Source organism: Mirounga leonina, unplaced genomic scaffold (assembly GCF_011800145.1).
Source record: "Mirounga leonina isolate KUSES-001 unplaced genomic scaffold, KU_Mleo_1.0 Mir_165, whole genome shotgun sequence".
NCBI lineage: Eukaryota > Metazoa > Chordata > Mammalia > Carnivora > Phocidae > Mirounga > Mirounga leonina.
The window spans coordinates 29,696,292-29,719,981 of NW_023270415.1; the positions used below are offsets into that span (position 1 = coordinate 29,696,292).

The window sequence follows — 23,690 nt, forward strand, 5'->3', positions numbered from 1 at the left end:
TGCGTGGTTCTGAGCTTCTAGTTCTAGATTAGAACTAAAAAAAAAAAAAAAAACCCAAAACAAAAAACAAACCACATATCTCCTTGAGATCTTAGTAAGCACGTTAAACATGGAACAATTAGAAAACTTCTGGCATAGTGCAAAAAATCATACTCGGTCTCAGTTTTCACATCTGAAAAATGGGATTGCAAATACCTGCTTTTCCTGTCAAAATTTGTTTAGGAAGATTACATAATTTGAGTTAGCATATTTCAGACACTATAAGTTACTTTTCAGAGGTGAAATACTGTTAGAGTCCAGCTGAAGTGTGTTCTTTAGAATTGAGTGCATTGAAAAAAGATCACTTTATTTAGCCAGTTTCCAATTTCAGAAAGGCATGGAATGTGAAAATGCCCATATTAGGTCACACATATGTAAATCAAGATTTGCTACAAAGACCTTGCATTGGTAAAAATTTTAAAGTTTTTTTTAAAACTTTTCAGAGGTTTTGGTCATTTTATCTCATTTTTTCCTTGCAACCACTTAATAGAAAATAAACCCCTATTTCATTCATAAGTACTTCAATATTTAAAGCCCTTTTTGAGGTAAATGGTAGTGGTTTTAACAATAACAAATGTGGACACTAAGCCACCTTGGCACCGTGCCCAAACTTACATGACTTAGAAGAACTAGGACTTGAAACAAGCTCTTTTGATTTTATTAGAAAGAAATGCCTTTTAAAAAAAATTTATTTAAAAATAGATCCTATCTCATGGGTAAATATGTTTTGTTAAAAACAATACCTAGTATGTATTGTTCAGGATTGTTTCCCATGGGTTAGGGGAAAAATAAGTTGTAGAAATGAATCATAAAGTCAGAGAACTAGATGGGACTTGATTATCTTGTCTAATCCCCTCATTTTATTTCTTTTTTTTTCAAGATTTTATGTATTTATGTATTTATTTATTTTAGAGAGAGCTCATGCATGCACGGGGCAGGGTGGGGGAGGGGCAGTGGAGGAGGGGTAAAGGGGGAGGCAGAGGGACAAGCAGACTCCATGCTGAGCATGGAGCCTTCCTTACACGGGGCTCGATCCCAGGACCCTGAAATCATGACCTGAGCTGAAATCAAGATTCGGATGCTTAACCAACAGAGCTACCCAGGTGCCCCTAATCCCCTCATTTTATTTATTTATTTTAAAGATTTTATTTATTTATTTGAGAGAGAAAGAGAGAGAGAGCGAGCGAGCACAGAGGGAGAGTGAGAGGGAGTACCAGACTCCCCAGTGAGCAGAGAGCCCCATATGGGGCTGATCCCAGGACCCTGAGATCACGACCCAAGCCCAAGGCAGACACTTAACCGACTGAGCCACCCAGGCGCCCCGTAATCCTCTCATTTAAAGATGAGAAAGTTGAAGTCCACAGACATTGAGATTATTTTTTAAAAAACAGAAACGACTATATTCACTTTCTGAAATTATAGAGAACTGTTGACATTTTTCAGAAATAAAGCAAAAAATTTCAATGGGTAGAGTAAGACCTTGCTTTAAAGGAGTTGAGAATTTAAATGAATTCTACAAAGATCTTTACAATTTTATACTTTTTCAATATCGTGTCATAGTGACACTGGTATTAGTGATTTTAAATGAGAGCAAGTGATGACAATGGCTAACGCCCAGGTAGGTTAGATTCATTTTTGGAGCCAGTAAAGTAGAACAAAGATCTCCACGGAGCAATGGTTTTAGGGTGAAAAGACATGACAAAATATAATTATATACAGAACATATCAGATCCAAAAGATAAGGTTGTAGAAAGGAAAAGTCTGCATTTGAGAAAAAACCAACCAACCCAGTAGCATTTAATGCTTTGTTGCAGAACCCAGGTGGAAGGGTGTGTGTGTGCGCGCCCTTGCATCCAGCCACAGACTGGGGCAAACAGATTAGCATAAACTTTCGTTGTAGGCTCAGGGTCACATAGGCTAGTGTCATTCATAAATATCACAGGCAGCAGGAGTTATGGTGCCAGGGGGAGCAAGTCTGACGGTATACCAATGTGAGCTTCCCGGGAGTTGTAACTCTCCCAGCATTCTGCTGAACGCTGGGGTTTTCTAGATGCAGTATCAGCGCAGAGTTAACTGCATTGATTCTGTTCTGTTCCTTGAAACATCTTTTTTTTTTTTTTCTCGTGATAAAAATAAATACTTTTATTACTCAGGTTAAAAATAAAATACAAGTGCAGGCGCCTGGGTGGCTCAGATGGTTAAGCGTCTGCCTTCGGCTCAGGTCATGATCCCAGGGTCCTGGGATCGAGTCCCACATCGGGCTCTCTTCTCCTTGGGAGCCTGCTTCTCCCTCTGCCTCTCTCTCTCTCTCTCTGTCTCTCATGAATAAATAAATAAAATCTTTAAAAAAAATAAATACATAAAATAAAATACAAGTGACTTGGCACTGATAAAGCCTGTTGAATTAATGAATGAATGCATGAATACATCCATTATGAGGGCGGGCTTTGGCTACCTCCTGTAGTGAGAATACTGACTTTGAAGGTGTGAGGGGGTGTTGCGGTCACCAAGGCCTGGTGCTGCGACGGTCCTGCAAGTTTTGAATGAACCTGGTGTTGAATATGTCCCCACCCATTGTCCAGGTCTGGGCTGGTAGGGCCTGGGCCTGGGGAGGAACTGTGTGCATGTGTTCCTTCCCAGGCCCAGCCTATGACAAGATCTGCTCCTCGCTGGCAGACCTATTCTCTGTTTCCTGTTCCCCCTGCTTCGATTCTTGGTTGCCTATATTGGGGGATGAGGAATTCAAACCCCCATGGTGGCTGTAGCAGCAGCTTTGGGCTACCAGCCCTGGGGGAGCCCCCCTGGTGCGCCGACGTTGGGCTGGGCTGCCCCCAGGGTCGGTAGCAAGCAGAAGGCGGGTGGTAGGGTGTGGGGGGCAGAGGCGCAGGGAACACAGCAACTCCTGCTCTGGCACAAAGGGGCGGAGGGGACCCCGTTCTGGTGAGTTTCCCAGGCTGCTGGAGCGGGGGCGGGGCGGTGGATGGGCTGGAGGCGTAGCACGGCGAGGGGTCCTGTTTAGGGGCCACGGAGGCTCCACAGCTACCTTCAGAAATTCTCGGTCACTAGAAGAATATGGCTTAATGTCTCCCTCTGCTCTCTTGGGTGGCAGCTTTCTTGCTGGAGGATGCTGATGGGCAAAGAAGCCTTCGAAGATCACAAAGTTGTTGACCTGTGGAACTGTGGTCTCCAGGTTGTAATGTTTATTCTGGAACTTAAGCAGCTTCTGTGAGGGTCAGTCAATGGCCAGTTGGTGTGGTTCAACTCCCTCCTTCTGCAACATATAGTGGAAGAGTTCTCGCCCATGGCCACGGCGCTAAAGTGACTCATGGATGTAAAAGTCTAGAATGCAAAGTGGTTCTACCTCATTGTGAGCCTCACGATCATCCAGTACAAAGAGTTTCTTGTATCCAACTTTAAGGAAGCCGATAACGGCTCCTTTTCGAGCTGGTTGCGCTGAAGTGTCTTTGAGCACATACATAACATGGCGGTTACTCTGCATCCTTGATGCACTGGTGATGGGAGCAGGAAGATGCTGAGCCTTGGCAGAAGCCTTGCCCAGTTCATCTACAATGGTCATAATTTGCTGTTGCGGATCAACACTTACCTTGGAGACCCTCCTTGAAACATCTTGATTGCCTACACTGGTGACTCTTAACCATGGGGTGTTTAACAACAAAACCCAACATTGATGCTTGGGCCATACTCACAGAGATTCTGATTTAATTAAAATGGGGGGAGCTTAGACAGTGATAATTTTTACAAACTCCTCAAGTGTGGCTAGGGTTGAGACTCGCTGGCTTAGATGATAAGGAGCCCTTTTTGACTGGAGCTCTTCTGGGGGATAAGGGATTACTTTCCTATACCCAAGAGTCATCCACATCACTGCTTAATGGTGGTGCCATACCCCCTGGGAGGATGTAGGGCTCAGTTGGGGTGGGGGCTAATGTGGCACCTGTATACTCTCATTGAGTTGACTCCCCTCAGGTGGGTGGTCAGAGTTCAACTGTGAAGACCCTTCTATGTCATCAGAGTTCTCATCACTAGAGACAAACATCCTCCAGAACCAGAGGAGAAAAATATTTTTAGGTCAGTTCTGAAAGGAAGACTTCTCAGGTCAAATTTCTATGTGTCTGGCCTAGATGTAACCATTAGGAAATAGTTGTCAGATCAGGTCAAAGCAGTTTTGTACTGCCTAAAAAGAACTGAGTATTGGGCGCCTGGGTGGCTCAGTTGGTTAAGCGACTGCCTTCGGCTCAGGTCATGATCCTGGAGTCCCGGGATCGAGTCCCGCATCGGGCTCCCTGCTCGGCAGGGAGTCTCCTCCTCCCTCTCATGCTGTCTCTCATTCTCTCGGTCTCAAATAAATAAATAAAATCTTTAAAAAAAAAAAAGAACTGAGTATTATTATATGCCAGCAAGTTACTGACTGAAACCAGCCTGTCTCCTCAGGGCACAAAGCCTTATCCCACGGCTCCTTGTGGCTAAGCTTATACAGAAAACACTATTTCCATGTTAGAATGAGAACTGAGAAGGCAGATGATTTCTCTGAATTTGTTAGAATGAAGCAATGTCCTCACCCTTTTCACCCATAAGCAGGAAATGAGTTTCTTTTTTTATTTCCTTTGACAAGATGTGTTTCTTAACAATGCCATCAACTTTGGTATTATAAGCAATAACTCATATCAACCAATTATTTTTCCCTTTAATGCTTATGTTTATTTTCTTTTGTTTTTGCATTAAAAAATAAACTGCATGCTTCATCAAGAAAGCTTATATAACCAAGAAAGCAAAATGAAAAAGAAAGAGTAATCTTACTATTCAGATAATCACATTTACCATTTTGGCTTATTTATTTATTTTCTCAGATTTGCTTGTTTGTTTTTGTATTTTAATTTCAAGGAAAACACATTCATTCTTGGAAGGGGAACTGGCAAGAATAAGGCAAGACCCAATCCTAATAGGGAACTAGAGTAATTAAAAGATTCTAAAAAGGGAAATTAATAAGGGATCAAGTCTCAAGTCTCAATTTTAAGAAGAAGCATAGTAATCAAACTTGGACCCCATGAGAGAGAGATCTGATGCTGAACCACTGAGTGTTAGCCTAGAGGCTAAGAAGTATTTAATTTCTGAGATTAGAATAGGTTCTGGAAACTGGGATCAGGAGGGGATTTATATGACTCCATCTCTGGGGAGGGGATGCTACAGAGGTCAGGGAACAAGCTGGGTCAAGTAAGTATTTTCTTTTGTATTACATCACGGGCATTTCTTCCTTTGAAATATCTCTTACAACTATCCTCTCTCTCATCTTAAGCAAATGCAACTAGTTGTCTTCTCGGAAAATCTTCCTTCCTCCAGATGGCTTTACATACTGCTGCCAGGTGAGTCTCTCTAATCTCTGTTTAACATTTTCTTTCCCCTCCTTGGAAATAAAAACTGGCTCCAGTTGTCTAATGGGGTCAGTTCCAAACTTCTCTCCCTTGCTTTCACAGTTCTCTATAACTTAGCATGTACTTACTTATTCAGCTTTGTTTTTCATATCATATTCTCATTCTAACTCTACAATGTACTAATTGTTCTCAAAGTGCATCATTCTCATTACCGTTATCCCTACCCTCATCTCCATATTATCATCTTGTCTGGGAGATCCTACCTCCTTCCTTCTATTTATTGCCAATCCTTCAAGGCCTGGATCTATTCACAACTCCTTTCCAGTACCTCCTCCAGTTACCCAAATTCATAATGATTTTATGTTTTCTTAGACCTACAACACCAATCATAATTTGCCATTACTTACTTACTACCTTGTACTAGTCACCCTTTCATTTTTGTTATCTGTCCCTCCTCAACCTGACTGCAAGTTCATTGGAAATGAAATCTATAGCTTGATCTTTTCTCATCATTTGTATAAATACATATATAAATCCTTAGCTTATTAGATAGGATATTGAGATTATATATAGAAAAATTTAATATTCAAACTCAATTACTATGAACTTTCCTAGGATTTTAAAAGAAATTATGCTTTTCTTTTTCCACTCACTGGAATAGTTTTCTTTCTTTTTTTTTTTTTTAAACATATTCCATTCTTTTTTTTAAAGATTTTATTTATTTGTCAGAGAGAGAGAGCACAAGCAGGGGGAGCAGCAGGCAGAGGGAGAAGTAGGCTCCCCGCTGAGCAAGGAGCCTGATGTGGGACTTGATCCCAGGACCCTGGGATCATGACCTGAGCCAAAGGCAGACACTTAACCGGCTAAGCCACCCAGGCATCCCTGAAATAGTTTTCTTATTTATACAACATAATACAGCAAATGCAACATAACACATACATATTATACAACAAAATGCATCACTAATAAAACTTAGGAAAGACTGTAATTTATAGGTCTAATAATCAAACTTAAATATTTTATCTCTTTTTCCATATTCATCAGTGGCATTGAAACAGACTTGCTCAAAATAATCCTAGTGTAGATGTGAGTTTATGATCCTCATGATGACTTTATGAACTCAGGATAAGAAGTCATATTTTTTATTGAAGATCATTTAGCTAATACCATTTTATCTATGTTTACTTTTCATAGTTATACTGGAATTTTATATTTATTTATTTTTAAAATATTTTATTTATTTATTTGACAGAGACAGAGAGAGAGCACAAGTAGGCAGAGTGTCAGGCAGAGGGAGAGGGAGAAGTAGGCTCCCTGCTCAGCAGAGGGCTAGATCCCAGAACCCTGGGATCATGACCTGAGCTGAAGCAGCTGCTTAACCAACTGAGCTACCCAGGCGCCCTTGGAATTTTATATTTAGAAAAAATAGAATCTTGAAGGACCCATATTTAAAGAAAATGTAAAATAGTAATGATTATAAAATTAAATGAATAATGAGATCCAAAGCCCAGCCATAAGAAAATACTAGCAGGTACCATTTCCTCCTGGAAGACAGAAATACACAATATTTATTTACTTGAATAATGAATAATGTTACTTGAATAGTGCTGTTCCAAAGTCGAATATTTATGGTTGTTTGCTGGTTGTAAAATTAATAAATATTTATAGGAGAAAAAAATTAAGAAAATACTAAAGTATGTGTTATGGGCTGAATTGTGCCCCCTCTCCCCACTCCCCAAATTCATATGTTGAAGTCCTAACCTAGTGCCTCAGGGTGATCATATTTGGAGTTAAGGTCTTTAAAGAGATGATTAAGTTAAAATAAGGCCTTTAGGATAGGTCCTAATCCAATCTGACTGGTGTTTTTATAAGAGGAGATTTAGGAGATAACCCATAGACCTAGGGATTCTTGTGTGAAGACAGGGAGAAAGTGGTCACCTGCAAAGCAAAGAGAGAGGATGCAAAAGAAACCAAACCTGCTGACACTTTGATCTTGGACTTCTAGCCTTCAGAATTGTGAGAAATAAATTTGTTATTTAAGGCACCCAATCTGTGGTATTTTGTTATGGCGGTGCTAGCAAACTAATATAGTATAAAAGTAGGAAAGTTAAATTTTCCTTATAATCTCACCCTCAGAATAAAACAAAATACTTCTAAGAGTTTAATATGTCCTTTCAGTGCTCTTTAACATAAATGGGTGCATACTACACATCAAGTTATGTAACATTTATGATGGACATTTTCTCATGTAATATATGCAAATATACAACATCCTTTTTATATGCTCATAGTCTTGCATTGAATTTAACCAATCCCTACCAATAGACATTCGTTTGATTCATAATATTCCATGGTCTTTAATCCTTTTTAACCATTCAGTTTGCTTGTTTGTTTTGTCTCTGCATTAGTATAAACACCACACAAAGAAAATAGTTATTCTATTTTTTTCACTAAAATGCCACTCATTAAATTTATATTTAAAATTAAATTCAGATTTATGTATAAATTGATGTGTTGAAATTATTCATTTGAGAATTTTTTTCCTCCAAATTTTAATTTAAATTCCAGTTAGTTATTATACAGTGTAATAACAGTTTCAGGTGAATATATAGTTATCCTTATAACCATATCTGTATGCTCTTGACAAATTAAGAAGCATGATTTAAAAATTTTTCTCCTGGTTATCTATTCATTGGAAATAATCACAGAAATAAGCAAAATTTCAAAAGAAAAATCACTCATAAACTCAACATTCACAGATAGCCACTCATAACATAAGGATCTCTATCCTTTCAAATTCTGTTTATCTATATGATTTAAAAGGATAACTTGTATTTATGTATTTCTCAAGATCTAATGGTAAAAAATTCCTTTGTTCCCATTGTATCCAATGATGTGATTATGAACCATCATGGAAAAAATAAAAAACCTTTTGCCTTGGAATATATACTGGAACTGAATGTCTTTGAAAATGTATGTGCAATTTGGAATGTTGCTTTGTCTGTTCCTTTAAAGCCCTTGGATTCCATCTGTTTTCCAGTAATGAAAACGTCTACAATCCTGGCGAGTGAGCCACATAAAGCATTGGTGAGGATGAGGTTTGGTCGAAGAGTAGAGGTAGCCAAGAGATGCATGAGCTCATCTGCAAATACCTTAGCAGAGAAGCTGGTTTACTGCCCTTCCACGTCCTCTGGGGAGGTGGGAGGTGGGAGGTGGGAGGTGGGCTTTTCTATCCCAGCAAGGAAGAAAAAGGGCAATACCATGATTTCTAATCCTAAATCCCACCTTCCTCATTCCCTTGGAAAGATGGTTTGGGATGAACTCAAACTTTTATTGAAAGTACACACAGCACTTTGAAAGAGAATAAATGGTAACTTGTAATTTAAAGGAGGTGGCCTGATCCTAACTTACTTTCTATGTATGAAATTTCTTGTTTATCGAGAAGTTGCAGGGATGTCTGGGTGGCTCAGTTGGTTAAGCATCTGCCTTTGGCTCAGGTCATGATCCTGGGGTCCTGGGATCGATCCCTGCTTTGGGCTCCCTGCTCAGCGGGGAATCTGCTTCTCCCTCTCCTTCTCCCTCCGCCTGCCACTCCCCCTGCTTGCGCTCTCTCTCTCTGACAAATAAATAAAATCTTAAAAAAAAAAAGTTTCATTTTCTGTAAAGTAAGGAACATGGGCCAGGTGATTTATAAAGTTATTCCTGGCGGCAAGCCATAAAATTCTAAGACTCTAATCCTTACCTATTTGAATGTTACCGTCACAGAGTGCAAAGCAGGCTCTTGATAAACATTTGTTGAGTTACATTAAACAGGGACAGAAAAGATTGCAGTTGACTAATTATTTTGTAAAAAATTAAATTGAGACTCTGTATAGACTACTGAAAAAAGCAAATTCCACTGTGGCAGGATGTCTGGTAATTATTTTGCCTTTAATTAGTCCTAAGTTGATGATTTCCCAAAAGTTGACTGGTATTAGAATTAGAGCCTCAAATACAATCAGATTGAGGAAATAAATAGTAAGGTTCATTTTAATTTGACACTGAGTTATGGCAAATCAGGGCAGAATTCACTGCCGATATTCAGGGAAAGATGGAAGGGCACCCAATGGAGAAACAGGAATGGCCCCATGTTTATAACTCGTCTCACACTTGCTTATCATCAAATTAGAACTAGTAGGAATTCTTCTCCCACACACTAACATCTTGTTGTGCATGCTGCCCTTTGATGACTTCTTGTCCTTAAGACTATTCACTTAACTAGGCTTCCTCTCTAAATACATTGGAGGTGGTCCTGGGTAACCCAAACACACTATGGAATTTGTTTCAGGTCACCCACACCTAAACGTTAATGAGAGAAGTGAAGACACTGGCGCTGATTATCATGAGTGAACCCACTGGAGGCTTTAGCCACATGAACAACCAGACTTGATTAAAATTTGAATATCCTCAGTGATATATTCACGTACTCTTATATTGTGTCTTTAAAGAGTAAGTGTGTCAAAAGGAAAACTTAAGTAGTTATAGAATCTAAAAAACTGAGGTCTCCAAACAACTCAATCATCTTGGTTTTTGTTTGTTTTTTTTTTTAATTTAAATGAAACTGGAGGATTGTCTCAGTGCTTTAGTTCCCCCTGCATTCCTGGTTGCAGCCTATCTAACTGAGTATCTCAAACACCCATAGGATGTATGACGTTAAGAACATCAATGCCAACCACTGTTATCAAGTCAACTCTGAGTTTAAGAGGCACTGCATCTGACCAAGCACTTACAGTTGTGAGGTAGCTCTGGTTCTTTAATCTTTCAAAAGATTTGTGATTATCTGTGAATATATGTGAGTATTCACACAAATAAATATATGAGATTTGTATCTTCAGCAAATGTGTACTGTTTGTCTTTGTTGTCAAGCATTTCATTTTTTTTTTTTTTTTAAAGATTTTATTTATTTGTCAGAGAGAGAGCGAGAGAGAGCACAAGCCGGGGGGAGCGGCAGGCAAAGGGAAAAGCAGGCTTCCCGCTGAGCAAGGAGCCCGATGCGGGACTCGATCCCAGGACCCTGAGATCATGACTTGAGCAGAAGGCAGCTGCTTAACCAACTGAGCCACCCAGGCATCCCAGTTGTCAAGCATTTCATAACAAACTAGTACAGTTATCGCAAGAATGCCCATGACATTCCCTCATGGAAAAAAACCTATCACATTCTACCTATCACCATGGAATATTCTGTCTGCCTATGATAGACTATTTGAAAAACAGAATTGCAATTACACTCAAGTAGACCTTATCCACCAATGGGATATTGTCAGCCCAAGTAGTACAATGCCTGTGTTACGTAGTCTGACGTCAGTCACCAAGGCAATTCCTGTAAATTATATTTACACTTAATTCTTAGAGAAGTCTATTTACTTGCTTCCCGTTGTAACTCTTTAGGATTTCCAGACTGTGCCAAGTGGGTCATCTGAATTCACGTGCTGAGTGTACAGAGTCTTTTGAGGTGCTCTCACATAGTTGACTGTGGGGAGCCTTTTTGGAACGCATAACTGTGTTCACACTCTAGGAGGTTCTTTGCAACCAAGGTCATACCGTCTGTCTCCCCCACCAGACTGTAAGCAATACGAGTTCAGGAACTATAGCCTCAGCCTCTTTGCCTGGCACTTACGTCCACTCAATAAATGTTAGTTGAATAAATAATTACATCTACAAGCAAGAATAATTAGCAAATTTGTTAAAAGTTCATTTATATTTTCCTCTCAAGTTTGAATTAATATGCTCTGCTGCTAATAATGGCATTAGTGCTTTAGATGAAGACTATTTTTTCCCTAAAGATAAATGAATAAATATTATCCTTTTTAAGGGCTATTGTGTAGCACAGTATCTGACTCATATTGGGTTTAATAAATTTTTATTGACTTAAATGGACTTAGCCACTCTATATATTACAAAGATCCACCCAGATGATAATAATTTTATTCTGCTGAGGTGCTCTCAAACTGAAATTATACAGGAAAATTATTTTAAGTAGTATAATATCTAAAATGCCTAGAAAAGGGCGCCTGGGTGGCTCAGTTGGTTAAGCGACTGCCTTCGGCTCAGGTCATGATCCTGGAGTCCCGGGATCGAGTCCCGCATCGGGCTCCCTGCTCAGCGGGGAGTCTGCTTCTCCCTCTGACCCTCCCCCGTCTCATGCTCTCTCTCTCTCATTCTCTCTGTCTCAAATAAATAAAAAAAATCTTAAAAAAAAAAAAATAAAATAAAATGCCTAGAAAAATGCTTGGCATCTAGCAAGTACTCAATATTTTATATTAATTCTTTCCCTCACACATATTTTAAAAGAATCATAAAAACCCTAACTCTAGGGCGCCTGGGTGGCTCAGTTGGTTAAGCGACTGCCTTCGGCTCAGGTCATGGTCCCGGGGTCCTGGGATCGAGTCCCGCATCGGGCTCCCTGCTCTGCGGGGAGCCTGCTTCTCCCTCTCCCACTCCCCCTGCTTGTGTTCCCTCTCTCGCTGTGTCTCTCTCTGTCAAATAAATAAATAAAATATTAAAAAAATATATATATAATTAAAAAAAAAAACAAAAAACAAAACCCTAACTCTAGAGCTTGGTGGAAAATACAAAATTAATTTTAATAGAGGACAAGTGGCAAAAAGAAAAGGTCATATTATCCTTTGACCTAGCAAAGAAGTTCAACTATCTCATCAGAATTTTAAAATGTTACCCTGCCCTTCTCATGTTTCTTGGCATCATAGTGAAAATGCATCTAAGTTAAAGTTGCCAGATTAGTGAAATTTGAATTTCAGATAAACAAATAATTTTTTAGTGTAAGTATGTCTCATGTACTAAATATTATAAATAATTAATATTACATGGGACATACTTCTGCTAAAAAATTATCCCTTGTTTATCTGAAATTCAAATTTAACTGGGCACCCTTTATTTTTATTTGCTAAGTCTGGCAACCCTACTCTAATAGCAATGAGTACCAACAATTCGAAAAACAGTAATATTTTAATGAATGATTGACAGTCAACCAATTTAAAGTTTTGAAGCTAACTTATTCTTCATCCTAAACCTATAGTTAGCTTGCATAATGACACTGTGATTTCACCTTCTTTTAAAAAATGTTCTAGAATCAAAATGTCTATTTTGACTCTCCATGGTCACCAGAATGTGGCTTACAAAAAGGGAACAGTTGTTAGTCCTGGCTAAAAGCCAGACATTTGGTGTAGAATTATCAGTTGCTTATTCTACTAGAAGTTTCAGTGGAAGCTTGTAATGCAGGTTTTCCTTATGGTTTGAATCAAGTAGCCAGGAGACCATTTACATAGCTGTTTATTTTCATTGCATAGTGAAGAGCCCAAGCATTCACACTGAAGAAGACAACGGCAAAGCCTGATAAGCGGTGTGGTTATGGGATAATAACCAGCTTGTGACCTCCCCAGTGAGCTGTGGGTCGCAGAGCAGAGTAGCTGTGAGCCAAGTCTGGATGGAGGTCTTGGCAGGGTACCACCAACAAAGAAAGAAAAACCAGAAGGTTTTACTAAACTGGTCTTTTCATGGACACTTTTTCCCTTCATTTATTCACTGCTCTCAAGCAACCATATAAATCATCTTGTGCCTGAAATCTAAAATTCCAAAGAGTTGGTAGGTGAGCAGCTGTGGGAGGCTGAGGCCTCTTGCCAATATAAAACTCTAAGGACATTCCGGGTCTTTCGCCAGCTCTCAAAAGCCCTCTTTCCTTTCTTCTCTGAGCCCTAGGGATTGGCCAGCCTGTTTCCTTTCCACTGTTACCACCTGTTATTTCCAACTGTGTTTATCTCCTCCCTTGGTACAGTGTGGGACAGAAGACAGCCTCACAACTTCTGGCCTACCTTGTTCATACCAACTGCCATTTACTGACTGCTCACTGTGTGTCAAGCACTCTACTGTGTACTTTAGATCATAGTATTGTTTAACTTGTAATACAATCTTGAGATAGGCAATGTTGTCTCCTGTCTTACAGATGAGGAAATGAAATTCTTAGAAGTCAAAACACCTACCAACACCATGAGTGGTAAGATGTTTTGAACACATTCAGTTATCTCAGTTCAGTTCCTGAGAGAAGCAACGTCCCTAAGTGACGCTGACAGACCATAAGAAATGGGCTTTCCTTAATGCTGTACCAGGTCTTCTTACAGGAAAATACAGAGACCACAGTGGTGATAAAAGTGGATCTTCGAGGCTTGATGAAACTTTCTGAGGTGAGATGAGGAGATAGATACATCTGGTGAAGAAGTGGTTTTCAAACTTTGATGTATAGAATAATCATCTGGAGGGCTTACTAAAACACAGAAGAAAAGATTTAAGTGTTAAAAAAAAAAAAAAAGAGGGAATCATAAAACCACTAATATAGGTGAACTTCTATTCCTATATAGCCTTAAGTTGACTTAGCCATGCTCTGAACATTTAAAACACTTGATGGGATGGTAGTTATTTTATCCTGTTGAATTTTCCACCTGGAATTATACAGCAAAACACTTTAAAAATAACATAATATGTGAAAGTGCTAAGGAAAATGAAATGCCTAACATCTTGCTAAATATAACTCAAACTCTAGAAAACATAAGAGAAAAGATGGATCATTTTGACTTCATAAAAGCATTTTTAAAGTCTGTCTGACATATAAACAACACAAACAAAAAAATAAATGATAGATTTTGGTACAAATAAATATAGTAAAAACCATATATATATTATGGTATGTCCATTCAGTGGGAAAATAGGCAGTTGTAAAACAGGAATGTAAAGACTCCTTTGTACTAATATGAAAAGATTTCTAAGAGATGTTAATAAACGAAATAAATGAATTTATAGTTGTCTATAACGGAGAAACTGGAAAACTGGGAGGGAGGAAACATAACTAGAAGAAAGAATTTTCACCATATACCTTTGTACATTTTTTAAGTATAGAATTATATGAATATACTATTTCCCCAAAAAATAAAATAATTAAGAAACCATACAAACAACCAGACACTAAAAAACTTTCACTGTCCCCAGGGCCCCAAATTTCCACAAGCATAGCTTGATTCCACAAGAATAGCTTGATTCCACAAGCATAGCTTGATTCCACAAGCATAGCTTGATTCCACAAGCATAGCTCAGAGACCTACCTTTTTTATAAGCTTTCCCTGGTGATCCTGATGTAGGCGATCCAATGAGGATCACATTTTGAGAAGCATAGGTATAAAGGCTAGAGACTGACTAGGACACCAAAGTAGAGTTCAGAGAGGTAGTAGAAGGGGAAAGAAGGTGTCACAAGAAGTTATTCTACCAACTTCCCTTTTCCTTTGGTACTTTGATCTTGCCATCATAGATCTGCCTGTCTAGGCATTTAGGAGAGGCGAATAATTTTGACCATGTGCAGGTAGCTGCAGATAACAGGAAAGGGAGGAAGAAGAAATTCCAAACGAAGTAAGAAGGGAGAAAACAATTTCTATGGTCACCTAGCCATCCAACTACCATTTTGGGTGACTATATCTATGGAAATGGAGGCTTATTGGAGATCTGATTTTTTTTTTTTTTTAAAGTAGGCTCCACACTGTGGAGCCCAACACAGGGCTTGAATGCACAGTCCTGAGATCAAGACCTGAACTGAGATCAGGAGTCGTATACTTAACCAACTGAGCCACCCAGGTGCCCTGGAGATTTGATTTTTTTAGCACAATGCTTAACAATATTTGTAATCACCTTTCTTTTACTATGATTCCAGTCTATCCCTCCCTGTTGTTCCTGATATCTCTTCGTTTATTAAACCATAGGAGAACATGTCATGAACACACACACACACACACACACACACACACACACACCCTTCTACCTAGACCAGTGCCTTCTCTCACAACACACTAGACCTATCATGAATTGTCAGTTGTCATAATTGAACCTTGAATTTTCCTTTCTGGAGCCAGAACTTGGCAATACACACTGTTTGGAACCTGGGTGTGTGTGGTGGCAGATGTGATAGTAAGAAGTGCTGTGGAAGACAGAGGGCTTGTCCATCAGCGTAAGAGATTCCAGTTAGCTGTCTTCCCCTATTTTTTCATCCCATCCACCCAGTCCTTTATTTCTCTCTTCCATAGATATTTATTACACCTATGCTAGCTGCTGGGTACACAAAGAGATTTAGAAGTAAGACATGGCTCCAGTTATGAAAGAGTTAAGTGGTGGAGCTGTGATTCCAACCTAGTGTGGCTTGTTGTAGTACTGGGAGGCAGGAATGTAAAAAAGGAAATACAAAGGAGAGTAGTCATGTTTTGAAAGTAGTACGCCCAAGCCATGTATATGGTAATGGTGGAGGCACAGAGGAGGTAATGTTCTGGCAGGGAGATGGGTGAGGTGAGATCAGGGAAGGCTTTAGGAGGGAAGTACCACTTGACCTAATTTAACTTTATTACTTCAGCTAGAACTCAGTCTTGTTCCCTTTTTGAGGATGTGAGGTGCTTTTTTTCTTTTTTCTTTTTTTTACTTTTGGCCAAAAAAATCCTGCTTCCTCTCATGGATACTATGAGATCCCTTTTAGTGACCCTCGGCAAAATAATAATCTTGGTCCTTCTAATTTCCTGGTTCTTCATTCTATAGCATGAGAGACGTAAGATCTGTTGACAGTCCAAGAACTAGCTTCTTCCAACACAACAAAAACTTTAACACTGGTTCTTTGCTAACCTCTCTATTTTATAACCTGCCTGCGACAGGTTGTGACATAAATTGGTTTATGACACAAGGGGGTTCTTAAAGGAAGTGTTCCTCTTTTCTTTCTACATGTTTTTAAAACATTTCAATAAAGCTAAATAATTTTGAAAATTACATATTATTCACAGAAATAGAAGTGGAATCACAGAGAGATCTAACTAGTAGATAAAGATGACACTGGCATAAGAAAATCTATGTAGATTTAGTGCCCAGAAGCTGAATTTTGTGTGTGGTGGTGCACATATGTTTTTACCAGTTTGCTCTTAAAATCAAACATTTTCAGAGGAGAAAAGAGAGAAGAAACCCAGTTTTATTACCAGCCTTCTTTATGCTTAGAATGTTCATTCTCCATCTTTTTTAATCCTCATCATAATCTTTGGTGTAAATCATATTCTTCTGCACTTTCTCTCTGATCCTGAAAACCTCCACTCCCTCTCAGGACAATTTCTAGTTAATCACTTAAAAGCAAAACAAAACAACAGGCTGTTTCTATGTGACTCAGGAAAGAGTGAAGTAACAGATTTTCACTCTTTTATACATTCTTTCTGGACTTAGCTCTGCAATAGCAAAATCATGCAAAGTACAGCTATTGAACCATATAAAACATCTAGCAGGTGACCATTTATCAGTATCTTAGAAAATGACATCGGGGGGTGCCTGGGTGGCTCAGATGGTTAAGCGTCTGCCTTCGGCTCAGGTCATGATCCCAGGGTCCTGGGATGGAGCCCCACATTGGGCTCCTGGCTCAGAGGGGAGCCTGCTTCTCCCTCTCCCTCAGCCTCTCTCCCTGCTCATGCTCTCTCTCTCTCGATGTGTGTGTGTGTGTGTATCTCTGTGTCTCAGATGAATAAATAAAATCTTAAAAAAAAAAAAAAAGAAAATGACATCAGGAAGATGTAGAGAGGAGGAGCATTCCAGCAGGAAAGATTCAGTATGTGCAAAGGCATGGAGGCATGGAATGATGGCGAAAGGGATAAGGAAGACTGTAAATGATTCAGAATTACTATAGAGCAGGGGTTGGCAAAATAGGACCCACAGGTCAAATAGTGCCACTGGCCGGTGAACTAAAACTGATTTTTACAACACTTTGAAGTGTTTGAAAAACAATCAGAGGAAGAATAGTTTGCGACACATAAAAACTATGTGAGATTCAAATTTCCGTATTCACAAATAAAGTCTTACTGGAACACAGACACACTCGTTTGTTTGCATATTGTACATGGTTGCATTCGCGCCACAGCTGCAGAGCTGAGTACTCGAAACACAGAATGTACGTGACATTCTCACTGCTTCTCTCTGCTGCTTCATGTACAATAAATCACAGGGATGCAATTTTAACTGTACCTTTTTGAGTACCACATACATCACTATGCCAAACCACTTAGGTTTATTACCCATGCATACCTATCATGTCAAAACAAGAAAAGAAAAGTAGGTTTCAAAGAGTATGTTTGAAAGCAGAGTGGAGTGTGGATTATTATGTTACTATGTGGCAAAGCACTGCATTTAATGTGGGACCGCACAGTAGCTGTGCTGAAAGAATATACATTGATGTCACCAGGCTAAACCCTCCTCTCAGCATTCCAACCTGTAGGAAAGTAACAGAAAAAACAACCAGATAATTTTAATTTAAAACAGAATATCTCATCACAGCAAAATTTCTGCACACAAAAAAAAAGTGAAAATGAGGCTGCAATCAAAGTAACTTTCCAAGTGATTTGTTATTCAAGCAGAAAGCCATCTACCAATACAAGTTAATTAAATTGTGCTTGATTCCAGCATTGAAGAAATATGTACATACAAAAAAGAACATGTTTAAGACTATTAGCCTTTCTGTGAGAGCAGTTGCTTGTGGAGTTGAGGACTGGGAGAGCAAGGTCAATAACCAATTTAAAAACAAGGCAAATGATTTTGAATTGTTTCCTTTGGCTCTTGATGAGTTGACAGATGTTACTCATACTCCTTAATGACTGGTTATTTGAGGAGCTAGGCCAAGTTTGAAGTGACCGAAGAATTAGCTTCTATGAAAAGTATGCATTGAGAAAGGATAGGCAAGATAAAAGTTGAGAAAATGCTAATGCAGTACAACCTGAAGTGGAATCTACCAGGATGTGTTACGGCTGATGGTGATAAAAATATGTGTGCAGCATAAAAAGGCTTAGTTGGAAAGATTTACTAAGTTTGTAAAATGGTAAGGTTGTTCATTGTATTGTTCATCGGCAGCAACTTTGCAGAAAGTCTGTGACTCTATCATGTGTCATTGAAACAGTAATGTCAGTGGTGAACTTCACTTACTTTCAAGGACTTAACAATTGTGGGTTTCATGAATTTTTGTCAGAAATAGAAGCTGAACATCTTGACTTGCTTAATTACAAATCAGTTCAAGAGCTTAATGGTGAAGTTTTATTGTAATTTTCTTAAAGTTTAGGGCTAAGACTGATTTTTTTTTCTGAATGAAAACCACCCTCATCTACTATTATTGAACACCAAATGGCTTTGGAATAGCTTTTGCTTCAAATCCGATAATGTTTCTTAATAAACTGAACCAAAGTTACAAAGTTACAGTTCTCTTATGTGACACATACTGTGGAAGAGTCATTTTGAAGACAATGTTGTTTAAATCATGAATAATGTCAAGTTGCTTTATATACATCCCATGTTATAAAAAGTGAAACAAGAAGGAAGATCTCCGCTTCTACAGAAATTTGCATAGAGTATATCTTCCAAGTTCTAAAATCAGCAGCATTCTTTGCAGCTCAATGCAAGATCCAAAGGAAATTTTCATATTTCAAAATCAGTTTAACTGTGCAATTGAGGAGCTTCTACCTAACTTTCTTTTTTTTTTAAAAAGATTTTATTTATTTATTTGACAGAGACACAGCGAGAGAGGGAACACAAGCAGGGGGAGTGGGAGAGGGAGAAGCAGGCTCCCCACGGAGCAGGGAGCCTGATGTGGGGCTCGATCCCAGGACCCTGGGATCATGACCTGAGCCGAAGGCAGATGCTTAACAACTGAGCCACCCAGGCGCCCCCTAACTTTCAATTAGAAGCGATTAATCTGCAACGTAATGGCATGTTGAAAGGCAAATACTAAGAACCTAATAGAATTCTGTAAATGCCTTCTAAGCAATGAATATGTTCAATTAAAATTGTGTGCTAATGGATTAATAACAGTATTTGGCAGTATTTATCTCTGTAAAAAGACATTTCAAAGATAAAATCCATAAAATCTTATTAGAGAAGTAGCATCACCAGATGAAAAATTACAATCAATTGTAATAATAGGGAATGCTAATATTGAACCCCAATCTAGCAAAATGTTATTACCCCCCCAATTCCATTCTTCTCATTAGTAGACAAAATTGTACTCAATTATTACTATGTTCTAAATTTCATTAAAAATTTTTTGTGGAAATTTGTTTTATCTTTCTATAAATATGTACATAATATCTTCAATTTTGTTTCTTGGGTTACAGAGCCTAAAATATTTATTAACCTGCCTTTTACAAAAAAAAAGTTTGCTAACCCCTACTATAGAGTAATAAGTGAATGGTAAGTTTCTCTTGTGGCAGAGTAGCTTGTATTAAACTAGGCTTCCCACAGATAACATTTATAAACTCTCCGTAAAATATATTTTTTAAAAAGATATATATATATTAAAGATTTTATTTATTTATTTGACAGAGAGAGACACAGCGAGAGAGGGAACACAAGCAGGGGGAGTGGGAGAGGGAGAAGCAGGCTTCCCGCGGAGCAGGGAGCCCGGCGTGGGACTCGATCCCAGGACCCTGGGATCATGACCTGAGCCGAAGGCAAACGCCTAACGACTGAGCCACCCAGGAGCCCCTAAAAGATATTTTTATTTATTTGAGAGAGAGAGAGAGGATGAGTGAGGGGGAAGTTCAGAAGGAGAGGGAGAAGCAGACTCCCTGCTCGGAAGGGAGCCCAATGCAGAGCTCAATCCTAGGACCAGGCTCCATTCCAGGACCCGGAGATCATGACCTGAGCCGAAGGCAGATGCTTAACTGAGCCATCCAGGCGCCCCTCCACAAAATATTAAAACCAACTATTTGAAGACACTGGAGAGCAATAAAAGCGGGCAGACCCTGAAAGGGATTAAACCATTGAGAGATGGGACCTCCTGTGTGAGACCCAAATCTATACAGCATTTCTGTTAGGATATTTCCCAAGTCTACTTGACTTGAGATATGTCAGCTGACAGAATTCAAAGGTGCTAGAGTATTTGGAAATTGTAGAGGTTATCTCAGAGATGAGGGAGCTACAGAGGAAAGAAGCCCCCTCATCCATGCATAAATACCACTCAAATTCAGACTTCAAGAAATGCCAAAGGAAGTTCTTCAAGCTTGAATAAAATGTGGTCAGAAGAAAATTTGGATCTCAGAAAAAAATTGAGAGAACTAAAAATGTTAATTATGTGGGCAAATGAAAATATATTTTTTTCTTCTCTTAATTTTCTTAAAAGACATGATTGTTTAAAGCAGAAATTGTAATGCCATTCTGTGGGCTTTATAATGTATATAGATTCAAACTAGTGCAAAGATGAGTGTGAAAGGTCCTATACTGTTTCAAGGAGCTTATATTTTACATGAAGTTGTATTATATTAATTCAAAGTAGATTCTAATAAGGTAAGGAGGCATCTTGTAATCAAACAACTAAAAAAAAATGCAGAGATAGCTAAGCCAACAGAGAAAGGAAAATGAAATATCAAAAATGATCTGATGAACACAAAAGAAGACAGGAAAGGAGGAACAGGGAAATGAAAAATGGATGGGACATATAGAAGACAAAATAGCAAAATTGAAAACCTAAATTCAACCTTATCAATAATTACATTTGTAAGTGGACTAAACATTCCAATTAACAGGAAGATATATATAGACTGGGTTAAAAAGCAAGACTTTACCATTTGTGGAAAATGTACTTTAAGCCTATAAACACAGACAGGTTGAAAATAAAGGCTAGAAAAAAATACTTCATCAACCTGTGAGCATAAGAATTGGTATGGTTAGGGGTGCCTGGGTGGCTCAGTCGTTAAGCGTCTACCTTTGGCTCGGGTTGTGATCCCAGGGTCCTGGGATCAAGCCCCACATGGGGCTCCCTGCTCAGCGGGAAGCCTGCTTCTCCCTCTCCCACTCCCCCTGCTTGTGTTCCCTCTCTTGCTGTGTCTCTTTCTGTCAAATAAATAAATAAAATCTTAAAAAAAAAAAAAAGAATTGGTATGGTTATATTAATACCAGACAGAGTAGACTTATATAAGACAAGGAGTAACACCAGAAATGAGGAAGGACATTTCAAAATGATAAAAGGATCAATTTATTAAGAAGACATAAAAATCCTAAGTATGGATTACCTAATAATGATAAACCTTTAATATATATAAATTAAAAGAAGAAACAGACAAATAGTGACAGTTGGAGATTTACCACCACCCTCTTAGTAATTGATAGAACAATAAACAAAAATATTAGTAAGGATACAGAAAATCTTAACAACGCTATCAACCACCTTAACCCGATTGACATTTGTAGACCACCACCTCCAACAACTACAGAACACATGTTCTGTATGGAGAATACACATACGTGGAGCGTGCACCAAAAGAGACTATATGCTAGGCTATAAAACAAGTCTCAGTTAATTTCAAAAGACTGAAATCTTACATAGTATTTTCTGACAGCCCCCAGAAAAACTAATTAGAAAATGATAAGAAATCCAAGAGAATCCCAAATATGTGGAAATTAAATAGCATACTTCTAAATAACACCTGGGTCAGAAAAGGAATCACAAAGAATGTTAAAAACTATTCTGAATGATGAAAACACAAACTAACAAAACATATTACGTAGTTAAAACAGTGTTTAGAACAAAATTTGTTGCTTGAAATGCTTATATTAGAAGATAATAAAAGTTTTAAATCAGTGATTTAAGTTTCTACATTAAGAAACAAGGAAAACCAAAGGAAACTCAATTTAAGATAGAAAAAAGGAAATGATCATTAAAGCAGAAATTTAAAAAATGGTAACCACAAATAAAGAATATTACCAAAGCCAAAGTTGCCTCTTTGAAAAAATTAATAAAATTGATAAATACCTAGAAAGTTTGGTCAAGAAAAAAAGAAAAAAAAATACAAATTGCTAATATTAGATGTAAAAGAGGGAATATCACTGTAGTTCCAATAAATTAACAATTTACATGAAAGGGACAAATTTATTAAAAAACAATTTATAAAAACCAATACAAGGAGGAATTTTAAAAAGCAGTATAATTCTATATCAAAGATATTTAATATATTATTGAAAACCTCACCACATGAATTTCAATAAAATTTTTATAAAGAACCCCCTCCCCCCCCAAAAAAAACCACTCCAGGTCCCAGTGATTTCTGGTTAATTTTATCAAACATTTGGGAAAAAAACCAATCCCAAACCACACAAACTCAGAACATAGAGAATGAGGGAACATTTCCCAACTCCGTTTCTAAGCCAATATTAACCTATAAAGCCAAAGAATTTACAAGAAAAGAAAATGACAAGCAAATATTCCCCATGAATCCAGATGTAACAATTCTTTTTTTTTTTTTTTTAAAGATTTTATTTATTTATTTGACAGAGAGACACAGCGAGAGAGGGAACACCAGCAGGGGGAGGGGGAGAGGGAGAAGCAGGCTCCCCGCCGAGCAGGGAGCCGGATGCGGGACTTGATCCAGGGACTCCAGGATCATGACCTGAGCCGAAGGCAGTCGCTTAACCAACTGAGCCACCCAGGCGCCCCAGATGTAACAATTCTTAAGAAAAAATACGTAAATCACAACTAGAAATATATTGAAAAGATAAGGCATCATAACCAAGTTAGTTGGGTTTGCTACAGGAATATGCATTTTAAAAATCAATGTAATCTACTATGTTAACAGAATAAAAGAGAAAAACTATATGCATATCTCAATAGATGCAGAAAAAGTGTTTTACAAAATCTAACATCGATTCATGATAAAAATTCTTAGCAAACTAATAGAAAGGAATTTCTTGAATCTGATCAAGGGTATCTTTAGTTACTATTATAATTACTGAAACACTGAATTCTTTCCCCTTAAGATGGAGAACAAAGAAGGATGTTCAGTCTTACCACTTTTATTCAACATTACATGAGACATCCTAGTCAGTGAAATAATACAAGAAAAAGAAATAAAAGACATATAGAGAGAAATGAAAGAAAAAAAACTGTCTTTATTCATATATAACATAATCATGCACATAGAAAATCCTAACGAGTTTACCAAAAGCTACTAGAACTAATAAATAAATTAAGTTTGTAGGATACATGGTCAATATACAAAAATCAATTGTGTGTTTCTATGTACTATGTGGATAATTAGAAATTGAAAGTATTTGAAATTTTATTTATAGTAGCATTAACTTATATAATAGCATCAAAGTATATCAAATACTTAAGGATAAATTTAACAAACTATGAATAAGACTCGTACAATGAAAACTATAAAACATTGCTGAGAGAAG

General features: G+C 38.1%; 1 long non-coding RNA gene and 1 pseudogene across 5 annotated transcripts in view; both read right to left on the minus strand.

The window, feature by feature from the left end:
- Positions 1–2,485: 2,485 nt before the first annotated feature.
- LOC118015390 lies at positions 2,486–11,004 on the minus strand (annotated as a pseudogene).
- A 1,337-nt stretch (positions 11,005–12,341) lies between these two features.
- The window catches only part of LOC118014954, a 93,755-nt gene continuing 82,406 nt past the window's right edge, over positions 12,342–23,690 (minus strand). For all 5 annotated transcript variants that reach the window (XR_004680452.1, XR_004680455.1, XR_004680454.1 and 2 more), the window contains one exon: positions 12,342–13,743. This is a non-coding gene — a long non-coding RNA (uncharacterized LOC118014954). The remainder of the gene's footprint in view (positions 13,744–23,690) is intronic.